Below are 13,244 nucleotides of genomic sequence, written 5' to 3' on the forward strand. Positions count from 1 at the left end.
TTGCTCCGAAGTCATGTTAAAATCTTGCGGAAAATCTTTCTCCATTAACCATCGAACTTATAAATTCCAAAATATCATCATCAATATCTTCGATATTTCTGAGGATATTTTCACAAATATTCTCGTCCGAAATTATATACCTCTTCGTGCTTCCTGTGTATCATATATTGGAAACATTTAATAGAAAATTTAGTACCGAAAAACAGATTATGTGAAACTATGAAGAAAGCCGTAGACAAATCACAAAGAATAAGTTTGACTTCAAAGAATCCAAATGATTCAATGTCTGCTAAAGTCTTTAGTGAATATCTTGCTCCTTACTCTAAACCCTTGCAGACAATAGTTTATATCATCCTCTGATCTTAGATATTCAAAAATATTATTGTATCTTTCATTATAAATATCCTAGATATTTCTGAATATAATTTTATAACTAATTTTATCTGCAATCATTTATCTCTTCATGCTATCAGTGTTACATCATATAGAAACTGTTAGTTTCTATATTCTGTAAACTTTCAAGCTTAAAATACGAATGTTATTGAAGTAATGTTGGGAGCTGATGCATGAGTTAGTATAATATAATGACACTTGATCAACGTGATTATATTACAGTAAGTCATGCTGAGTTTCTAATGGAACGTGATGATGGTTCACAGTAGATTATACCATCATCATGTGTCATGTTACATAACTCTTTCATTCTACATAACCTCCGAACATATCAAGAAGAATATATTCTTGATAGTTCTATCGTCTGTATTTTTGATAAATTTGAAAATCAAATCGTGCTATCACATTCCACCCTGCTTAGAACATTATAATCATTCGAAACTCTATATCTACGAATTATGGACCATTATTCGCTTGACTTGGAGTCGGGAAGAGAAAACAAGAGCATGGAGCTCCGGAAAAAAATAAATTAAAGGAAGATATAAAGCCCGATAACAACACATAAACTACAAACTGTATATATCAATGTTTATCGCAACATAAAGATACGGGAGAATTAAAAACACTATAACCCCAAGGGCGAAGTAGAAGAAAACAGATTCCTCCGGTGGAAGTTGGAAAAGGAGAATGATTGTGGCGATAGTCAGGATAAGGACAAGGATCAGAATTGGATTAAGCATTTTCACAATATTTTTGAATGTAAGAATTAAGAAAGACGGTATAGGAATGGTGTGGATAGTGGAACGGAAAAGGTAAATTTATAATAGAAGTATCAGACGGAGTAATCGAGGAAGATCACCGTATTTATTTATAGAGATCTTCATTTCCTTATTCGCCGAAGAATCAAATCTTTTAGATTTCGAGGATTTCCTTTAAATCCCTTGAATTCCGGAATTCAATCATGACTACGTCAAAAGTTATGGAAAATCTCCATTTCTTCATCTCGATCTTTTGTGATAGCTTTATTCATATGCTTCGATTAATCGAATCATTTTATCCATATTACTCAATGATGATAAAGCTCTATTTATCAACTCATATTCGTCATGAAAACATTTTTATTGTTAACCATGACCACCTCACTCAAATTTCGGGACGAAATTTCTTTAACGGGTAGGTACTGTGACGACCCGAAGATTTTCGACCAAATTTAAACTTGATCTTAATATGGTTTCGACACGATAAGCAAATTTTGTTAAACTGAATTTCAAAAACTTTCAACTGTGTTCATGTATACATTTAATCTTCGACCATTCCTGACGATTCACGAACTACTGGTTGTAAATAGATATATATATATATATATATATATATATATATATATATATATATATATATATATATATATATATATATATATATATATATATATATATATATATATATATATATAAGAATATTACTTGAAAACGTTAACAAAGTTTTAAACATATAATGTTATAAATTATTTGTCTCCATATATATATACTTAATATATTTATCTACATAATAGTATATTATTAAAACTTATGTATAATTTGTATATTGAATATAAATATATATTTGGATGTTTTAAGTACACTTGTATCTTACTTCGTTTTCACATCTCTTTTTGTTTTTCCGTTTAAAGAATTGTCAGAAGGCAGTATTCAGATTGTGAAATTAAGTACTCAATTTATTTCTTCTTTTTCCTATGATTGAATTTTGGTATGATACATGCAGAAAAAGTGGTATTAGTTTTAAGACTTGTTATTACCGGTTGTGTGTAAGAGACTTAATGTAATATAACTATGTGTTAATTATGTACTCCACATGTGTTTTGTCATTCTAAAGAAAAGAACCAACAAAGGTGCACGGATATTACTTTATTCACATGGCCATTAAGAAAAAGAAATCAATCAAGATGCTAAATTTGTTTTACACGTATTATAATTCAACTTATACAGTTACATATTGCAACTTGGTCTAAACATGCAGTTATATATTGCTACCATTCATCATGCATAGAAACCACACATGAATTCTTTTCTTTTCTTCCAACTGCATGACACTTTGCTACTTCCCTTGCTATCATTCAACTATTACTAGGATCAATAACCATCGGTTACCACCAACTTGGGTCACCAAGCCATCACAAAAATCGTCAATTGTTGGAAACATTTTACCGAAGAGAATCACCCCAAAAACTTGCTGCCATCGAAGTCACTGCAGCTGCGCTTGATTTCTTTCTGTTGTTCGACCAATAACTAGAACCAAAGACCTAGATCGATTGATTTGTTGCTGCTATTCTCGTTTCAATTTCAGCTGAAAACACCACTTGAAACCCACTCATTTCCATCTTTTTCGATCAATCATCACCACCGAATCACCCAATTATTTCCATCGACACCCCAACAGAAAATCACATCCTTAACTCGCCATCACCCACCCCTCTCATCATCTCTCTCTCCCTCTCTTCATTTTCTTTATGCAACTACTACACCCGACCACTATTACGATTCGATGCATTGCTGCAACTAGTTCCTGTTTTGAACCGAAGACACACCACCATACACGGCCACCATGCTTCACCTCCAACACAACCATCATCCACCATACCACCACGATTTGATCACAAGACACCACAATAGTTTTCTGGTCCTCTTCGATTTGCATGATCAAAATGATAACCATCACACAAACAACCATGGATTACCCACTTTGCTCGAACTTGCTCCTGTCTATTTCAGTTCAAGACGACACCAACACCGTTGTTAAATACGTAGTACTACACAGTGGAACACAAACACACATAATCATCACGTCTTCCTTTTCTTCATTTGAAGGTATAACCTACGATCACAACTTCACCATCATAAACCACCAATTATAACCACCTCTCTCTCTCTACTATATTTTCTTCATAAACCCATTAAAAATGCCACCCTCCATTTCTGTTTTTCTGTTTCAACAGTCACCGGACCACCCTCTAATCACCAACACCACCAGTCACAGCTATTGCATATGCTACGTTACTGTTTCTCGTTTTCCTGGTTAATCGAATAAGCTACTGCTGCTACGTGTGGTTCTTCTGTTTCCGATCATATATGTTATTATTGCTACAGTTACAGCCGACTATCACCATCAAATCGTCACAACCATCGTGCTTACTTCTGCTACTTGTACGTTTCTTATTCTGTCTCGTTTAATGGAACCCACGACCAACGAAACCTATTTCATTATTGCCGCTGTGGCATCTGAGTTCAGCTTATCTATTCATGAAACAATATTACATGATGATAATATTTAAGAAAATGATGTTATAGACAGTTGTCTTCCATTAATTATTGAAAGAAAGTAAAGAATTGGTGAAAGTGGAAACATGTTGACCTACTTTTTGCTTCTGTTTCTGGTACTGGATCGAATTGGGGATATATATATATTATTAATTGGGTCAGTTAAGGTATGGGATTGAGAAATGGGCCGAATGTTTTTATATTGATGATTGGGCCACGAATCCAGTTTGAGTTAGGCCGAGTGATGTTTTCTTTGTTGGGCCGTAATTGTTGTTGTTGGGCTATGAGTAAATTGGGACGAGTTAAAAGAATTTTAATAGTGATAACAATAGAAAATGATAAGCAGAGCATTGGTTTAGGAGGGTATCTGTCGTCTGAGGCATTTTTTTAGAGAAGCTTCTTAATGGGTATACACTCTTATTTTACTTAGTATTATTATTATTATTATTATTATTATTATTATTATTATTGTTGTTGTTGTTGTTGTTGTTGTTGTTGTTGTTGTTGTTACTATTAATATTGTTGTTAATATTATTATAAATCGTAATCTTAATAATACTAATATAATGATATTTGTGTAAAAAGAAATGAAATTTACTATGTTATGATGACCATATGTATATAAAAGGTTATAAAAATATTAACACGATGCATAGAAGTATATGTATATAAAAGATTAGGAATACCAATATTATTATAAAAACATATTTTAATATAATCCTATATATATAAAGATATTAATTTTAATATATTACATAATATAAATAAACTTAGTCAATTAAATGTGATATGTGTTAATATATATACATTATATAGGTTCGTGAATCCAAGGCCAACCCTGCATTGTTCAGTTGTTCAATATAGTCATATGTATTTTTACTACAAAATACATTAGGTGAGTTTCATTTCCCTTTTTCCTCATTACATTTTTGGACTGAGAATACATGCACATGCTTTATTAACTGTTTTACAATATTTATATGCGTGAGTTCATTTGATTCCCTTTTACTCTTTACATTTTTGGGACTGAGAATACATGTGCTGTTTTTACAACTGCTTTATTAAATGCTTTTGAAATATATTTTGAACTGCGAATACATGAAATGCTTTTATAAATGTTTGACGAGATAGACACAAACAAAACATTCCTCGAATGAATTATTATGCAGACAGAAGTTCTGCAAATTATTATTGAATTTTGTGGACATGATAATTACCACCATTGAATTATGTGGACATGATAATTGCCACCATTGAATTATGTGGACATGATAATTGCCACCATTGAGTTATGTGGACATGATAATTGCCACCAATTGAAGTGAATGTTATATATCGAGAGAATGATTTTATACACAGGTTATGTGTATGATATTTTGTACACTAGATATGTGTACGGTTACAAAGATTTGTTAAAATGGTTTCGTGCACGAGAAAGGTGTACTGTATTTAAAGGATATCGCATGTACATTACAGGTGGGTATAGGATTCGGGCCCATTTGTACCATGCATGATTTAAATCCCGTGGTCTATCAAAATGATGAATTTTTATTGTTTTATGATAAACTTATGAACTCACCAACCTTTTGGTTGACACTTGAAAGCATGTTTATTCTCAGGTATGAAAGAAATCTTCCGCTGTGCATTTGCTCATTTTAAGGACATTATTTGGAGTCGATCATCGCTCTGGGATCAAATGTTGATGACTTCGTCCAGATGGATTAGGACGGGTCTTCACATCCCGCACGGAGTCGAAGACCATGAAAGTGTGACTAATATTGTAGAAAGAGAGAGAAGGAAGTGACTTGAAGTGTGTGTAAAAATGGATGACAAAGACCTTTTGAATAGACTTGAGTTTTACCTGCAAACGGCTGGCAAGCCGTTTGGCAGGCCGTTTAGCAAGCCCGTTTGCCTGGTCAGCCATTTGTGATACCCATTTTCTTGGGTCGTATGGCAGGCCATTTTTCCTTATGGCAGGCCGTTTGGCAAGCCGTTTGGCTTGATTATTTCACTGGATCGTAACTTGAATTACTTGATCGTAGCTTGGTTTCTTGTCTTTCACGTTTTCGCTCTAGAATCTTCGTTTTAGCTCCGATTATCTTGATTCTTTTTGCACCGTCTTCGTAATTACTTGTTCTTCAATTTTAGCCAACAAAGCGGGCATTTTGGCAATAAAGCTCGGAACTTTATTGTTTTTGGACCTTAATACCGGGGAGAAAACGTGACTTTTTAGCCGATATCAGGGGTGGTCTGCCCGGTTTAGCATATCCACAACATCTTCTTCATTGCTGAATAGGAGCAGAACACTAAGGTCCCCAAGAAGATTAACATGAATATTTGATAACCGCTCCTCCATGCAAATGGATTCGAGGTTTGCAAGAATATTCGAGTTAAAATCTTCAGCTACGATTGCATTCTTCAACACTTCGATGTTACACTTATCATCATCAATAACCAACACCTTATCCCTACATTTCTCCTCATCACCCATTGTTTGGAACCTATCATCACCTTTCTTTTTGCTGTTGAGTTTCGTTCGAAGGTCTTCTTTACCATTATTCAATTTTTTGTGCGGGTCCTCTTTGTTGTTGCCCAACATCTCATCAAACTTCCTATCATCACGATATCTGTTATTGAAAACCCTAGCTCTTGGATGCTCATTGTTGTCATTTGGAGTTGGCCTACTGTTCCCCTTCAAGTTACTAGGGTTTGGATTCCTGAGTGTAGCTTTAAAAACTTTGATCTGTCTTTCACCGAATTTGATACCTTCTAACCGTTTAAGCATCCTGTCAGAGTCGACAACATCAACAAAACTGACAAAAGCGAACCTCTTACCATTCCTAAGCCTTCTTCCAGCCACATAAACATCTCGTACAGAACCATATTGCTTGAATGCCTTCCATAAATCGACCACCTCAAAGTCCCTCGGAAAGTTGAAGAGCATATACGATGTCAAATCGTTTCTAATTGACCACTTGAATCGGGGTTGATAGTTGCCGCCGTTGTAGCCGTCCTATGCCCTTGCCGTCCCTGCCCTCACCCTCTCTCTATTTTCTCTCTCACCCATTTTTTTTACTGAGTATGATAAGCTTTACTTTAAGAGAAATGCTAATTACTGTAACTACTAATATGAGTTTTTGGCTGAATTTATAAGATTCCTCCATCATTGTTTGATTCATTTATCATTTGATTCTATTTTGGTCATGTGAGACTTTTTATTACTCCATACTCGTTGCGATTATAATTTTTCTAATTATATGTATAATTTCTGTAATGTATGATTTTGGGGAAGAAAGAGAGTGTTAGATATTTGGATGAGATTATATGGAGAAGATAATTATATTACAGAAATTAATAAATGAGAGTAGTTATTTATCTACGTGGTAATGTGGATGGACCATGTATTTTAATGACCCGTCCTAATCTATCTGGACGAATACATTACATTTGGTTACATCGCGAGGTACTTGACCTCTATATGATACATTTTACAAAAACATTGCATTCGTTTTTAAAAGACAAACTTTCATTACATTGAAAGTTGATGACATGCATACCATTTCATAATATATCCAACTATAATTGACTTAATAATAATCTTGAAGAACTCGACGACTCGAATGCAACGTCTTTTGAAATATGTCATGAATGACTCCAAGTAATATCTCTAATATGAGCAAATGCACAACGGAATATTTCTTTCATACATGAGAATAAACATGCTTTCAAGTGTCAACCAAAAGGTTGGTGAGTTCATTAGTTTATCATAATCATTCATTTTCATCATTTTAATAGACCACAAGATTTCATATATTGTCACGAGTAACTCGCGAATTAAAATTCATTCATATGGTGAACATCTGGTAAAGTTACCTTAATAGGATGCATATAGAATATCCCCATCATTCCGGGACTCACATCGGACATGATAAATTGAAGTACTAAAGCAGTTCAAATTCTCTGACTGGGGCTTGTTAGTGCCCATAGATATATCTTTAGGATTCGCGTCAATTAGTGGCAATTATCATAAACATAAATTCTTAGGCTACCAAGCTAAAAAGGGGCATATTCGGTTTGATAATTCAACCATAGAATGTAGTTTCGATCACTTGTGTCTATTTCGTAAAGCATTTATAAAAGCAGCGCATGTATTCTCAGTCCCAAAAATATATATTGTAAAAGCATTTAAAAAGGGAGCAAATGAAACTCACGATACTGTATTTTGTAGTAAAAATACATATGACGACATTGAACAATGCAGGGTTGGCCTCGGATTCACGAACCTATATCATTTGTGTATATATTAATACATATCCTTGTAATCGAATATATATATATATATATATATATATATATATATATATATATATATATATATATATATATATATATATATATATATATATATATATATATATTAGTGATAAAATTTTATATTATTAATTTATAAACCTCATTATTACTATATAGAAATATACTTTTGTTATGTTATATGTATCAAATATTTTATATGTATGTATTTCATTAGTTTGTTAAAATAGTAATTATATTAATTCTAAAATAATATTAGTAGTGATTAAAATAATGATAATGATAATACTAGTGTTAATAATAATGATAATAATATTAATGATTTTATTAATAATGATAGTTTTAATGATAATTCTTATAATAATGATAATATCAGTAGTTTTTAATAAATTAAGTAATTTAATAATGATGATAATGAAAATTATACTTTTTGATATTAATACTTAGTACTTAATAATACTAATTGTAACAACCTTATTACTTATGGTAATCTTTAATAGTAATGCTTTTATAAAAATAATAATTCTAAAATGATACTAATACTAATGTTAATAAAAATGATAGTAACTTTTATTATTTTCATTATAATACTAATAATGATTCTCATAATACTTAATGACATTACTTAATAATAAAATGATAATATTATTAATCATAGTATTTCTATTAACATAATAATAATGATAAAAATAATAGTAATAATAACAATATTCTTAGTTATAACTATGATCATGATAATAATAATGATAATTGATAATTAATACATATTAGTAATAATAATCTATCTATCTATATATATCTAAAACTTGACTCCTATTGTCATAAATTAGACCATTTATTTCACTTATTTACCTAATTTTTTTATCCATCTTCAACACTTAACCACATGGTAAATGGCATTTATCAATATATATATATATATATATATATATATATATATATATATATATATATATATATATATATATATATATATATATATATATATATATATATATATATATATATATATATATAATTCTTTGCCTTTAATAATGTTTAACATAGATACATATTAAAAAAAATGACAGCACCCCTCATAAAAGTCAATGTAAGTTATGTTTCTATATATATATATCTACAAATACTGACTCCATGAGTCATAAATTTGCTTATTAACCCTACTAAATTACTGTTATTTTGTACCCATTTACCCACTTATCTAAATGTAATAAATCCAAAATTACGTTCAAGTCTTTCCTACTTCCACCTTCTTTTCAAAAAACGACCGCCCCCAAACCTAAACTCACCTCGCCCCTGTCTTCAACATTGATCTGCCTGACCATGTTTGGGAGTCGCCGGAAGTTGCAGCACCAGTCGGCCGACCTCCCTGAAATCGGTTGCCCCAGATATGACCTAAATCAAAGGTCAATTTCCAGGTAAAGCCTGTTCATCTTCCTCATCAATATGATAGTTTAGATCATTCATTGGCTCCATTAGATAACATTAAAGGCTAATCAGTAACTCCCTAAATTAAATACCCAAAATTCGTTCAGTTGGCCCATTGGCATCCGTTCCTCACCAATTACCCCATTAATCATCGTTACCTATAAATTATTAGAACCTACACTATCCTCTCCATTATTACGAAAAAGAGTCTGTTCCAATGGCAAAAACTACTCCAACCACAATAGCAGCGTCTACCAAACAAAGTTACTCCTACCTTCATGAACTGGAAATAGGAAAGGAAGCGGAGGTGAAGATCATGATATGTAGAACGTGGGATACTCACACTGCATATGGCAAATACCTAAGCACAAATTTCATTGCTTCTGATGAGAAGGAACAATAGTCCCTTTTATATAGAATACCTGATTGTTAATATGGACTACACAAGTTTTTAATAATTGGGTTACAAGTTTTTTCAAATTAAGTTTACTCACTCATATCAATCTGTGATTAAAGAGTTTTATTTTTTCCAAATATGTGTAACAACCACTTTTATATACTATGTTATTAAACTCAAATAATTTAATTATATAGTGTCATTTATATTAACGGTATTGTTGTGATATGTATGAGCCTGAGTGAAAAACCTTATAAAAATTACTGCTGCTGAACCTTTATTTATTTAGGTTAACGTGTAAGTTTTGACCCATTTTGATGTATAGGTGTTTAATTTGACCCGTTTGCGTAACTATGGAAAATTGAAGTTATAAACATGTTTTAGACTGAGATTTAGGTGGCGTGTAATGATTTTTGATCAGTCAGGTCAGCTTGATAAGATTTTGGGTCGTCAACACATTTATATCATTTTTGGTCATAAGTGTCAAAATGACTCCCAAACCTACTTTGTGTGGTCATTAGTCAAAATGACACGCAAACCCACCTTATTCATATTTGGGATTTGTCAACAGGGGTCGAAAAATAAAGGTAACATTATGGGGAAAGCTAGGCCCTTCTTTTCTAGGGAAGAAACCTCCAGCCCCTGCCTTATATTGCATCATTTTAACGTCCGTCACTGTCAAAAGGAACTACTTTGGTACGCTACACTACTACTCCCACTCTGCCACACACTCATTATGCTACGAATAAGCAACTGTTGACCAATTTACTTTGCAGCTTCACTTTCGCTATCAAGCTCATCATCCACTCTGATTATGGATGACATCCAAATAGAAGAATTCTCACCAAAAAGGCAGCTTCCGTTGCCAAAAGAAGGTACCCTTGATGAACTCCTTGAAATGGTAGTGCTCACTTTTTTTTCTAGGTATATGTATAAAGTAGCTACTGATGGTTTTTTTGGTTTTTTTTAAGCTTAAATATGTGCCAGTTATTGGTTTTTTCCAGACTTGCACAACAAAATTTTGCTTGCGGTGAATCCTTTTCAACAAATACCGAAGATATATGACAAAAGTGTAATGGAAAAATACAAAAGGGTAGAGCTCATGGGGAGCTGAGTCCTCATCCTTATGCTATTGCAGATGGTGTTCACTTAGTTTCCAGGTATATGTGTAAAGTAGCAACTGATGGCATTTTTTTATTTTGTTTTATTTGTTCTTTTTTGTAAGATTAAATATGTGCCAGTTATTGTTTTTTTTTCTCATACGTACACAACAAATATTTTGCTTGCGGTAAATCCTTTTCAACGAATACTGAATATATATGACAATAGTGTAATGGAAAAATATAAAGGGGTTGCTCATGGGGAACTCAGTCCTCATCCTTATGCAAAGACTGAACAAAAAAACCAAAAAACCAATAACTGGCACCATTTGTTTGATTTTCTTTTTCTTGGCAGTCGAATCTGGTTTTAGAAGCATTTGGTAACGCAAAGACTGTTGGTAACAACAATTCAAGGTGCAGATAAAATCTTTTATATAGCTAAACAATAGTTTCAAGTATCAAGTTTACCTTTTTTGTTACTAAATTTAAATTAACTGAATGTTGTATTGTTGTGCAGTCGTTTTTGTAAGTTTGTTGCGATACAAATCAATGAACAGGTCAGAACATCTGGAGCTGCTATAAGAACTTATTTGCTTGAACGATCACGCGTGGTAATTGAGCAACTTCTAATGCTTGGTTTGATAATTGGTCAGGGGTAGGCGCGCTAGCCTCATATATTTTGCGAAGGGACATATTTGTTGCTGGATTCTCGGATAAAGCTTCAGTGAGTGATATTGTTATTCATAATACCTTGCAATGGCCCCATGATTGGTTGCAAAAGTACCCGATTCTAACAACCATTAATTGTCCCGCATTGTCTAATAAAAATGATAACACTCTTTGGAAATACAGCGATAAGTTGGCTGCATTTTCTGTTTTTCACGCATGGAATGCTATTCGTCCGTATGCTCCAACCCGAATGAGTTCGGGATGAGTCCATTGGGGTTATGTTACTTGATACTTAAACAAATTAATGAGGTGAATTTTAATGCTTTCATGTTTTGTGTATATGTAATGTATATATTATGTTTCGGCTTTAATATGAATTGATTTAGGTTATAAAAAGTTGTCGAACACGATTTGTGGTTTAATGAATTATGTATTTCATCTGATACAGTCACATATTGGAAGTGCAAAACTTTCAATATTAGCATTGCACTATAAAACCTACACCAATCTGCCTCACAAATCCAATGCAACATGCCAAAACCGTAAGCATGTTCGTGCAACGCACGGGCATTGTCTACTAGTAATAACTATAATATTTAGTACTAATAACAATAATTAATAATAACATTAATAATAATAATACTTATACCAATATTAATAATAATAATAATACTAATAGTGCTTAGTGATATTAATTAGTAATAACAAAAATGATAATAATATTAATCCTTTTATTTATATTAACCTAATCAACAATAATCATTAATAATAAATACAATCACAATGACAATAATAATAATAATAATAATAATAATAATAATAATAATAATAATAATAATAATAATAATAATAATAATAATGAAAAGAACTACCTCATAGAGTTTTTAAAAAAATAACAGCCCTTGCAGGGGCTCGAACTCGTGACTACTCGTTAATCCGTAAACACGCTTAACCAGTTGAGCTAGCTTGTTTATCTGATTAATATCAGATTCCTTAAGTTATAAACTTTATTTTCTGGTTCCTAATATTCTTCTTCTTCTTCACCCAGCTAGTCGACCAAAACCTATTTCATAATCAGTTAACTAATTTTTTTTTTTGAAATAAGATTTGAAATATATTTGTAAATAACTTGTAATGAATATTGGTTTAATTAAAAAGTATATAAAATAAAAAATAAAAACAAAAGACTGCACCTGCTGTTGCACGTCGATATAGAAGAGAAAAAGAAAAATTTGATTTTGATTTCTGGCTCGTTTTGGACAAATGTTACAACATGAATTATGTTTCAAATCATTCCTAAAATCTTTTTCAATCATCAATTTAAACAGAAACATTAAAACAGCTTCGAATTTGCTTGAAGAACATAAGTTAACTTTTTAAATTATAAACTTTGACTCGCGAATTCGAATCCGATATTAAAAATTGAAACTTGAAACTTTGCAGATAGTTTAGACACATGATTTCTAACCAAACTGCATTTTTAGATTTTGAAAAATGGTTAGATTTCGAAATATGGCCAAAAAGTATAAGAACAGAGGTTAAACTATTTATTTCCTGTTAAAATTTTGAATTGCAATGATAATTGGATTTGTCTGGGTAATTGGAAGAAGTATAATGCTTATAATCTATCCT

This window comes from Rutidosis leptorrhynchoides, chromosome 4 (genome assembly GCF_046630445.1).
Source record: "Rutidosis leptorrhynchoides isolate AG116_Rl617_1_P2 chromosome 4, CSIRO_AGI_Rlap_v1, whole genome shotgun sequence".
Taxonomy (NCBI): Eukaryota; Viridiplantae; Streptophyta; class Magnoliopsida; order Asterales; family Asteraceae; genus Rutidosis; species Rutidosis leptorrhynchoides.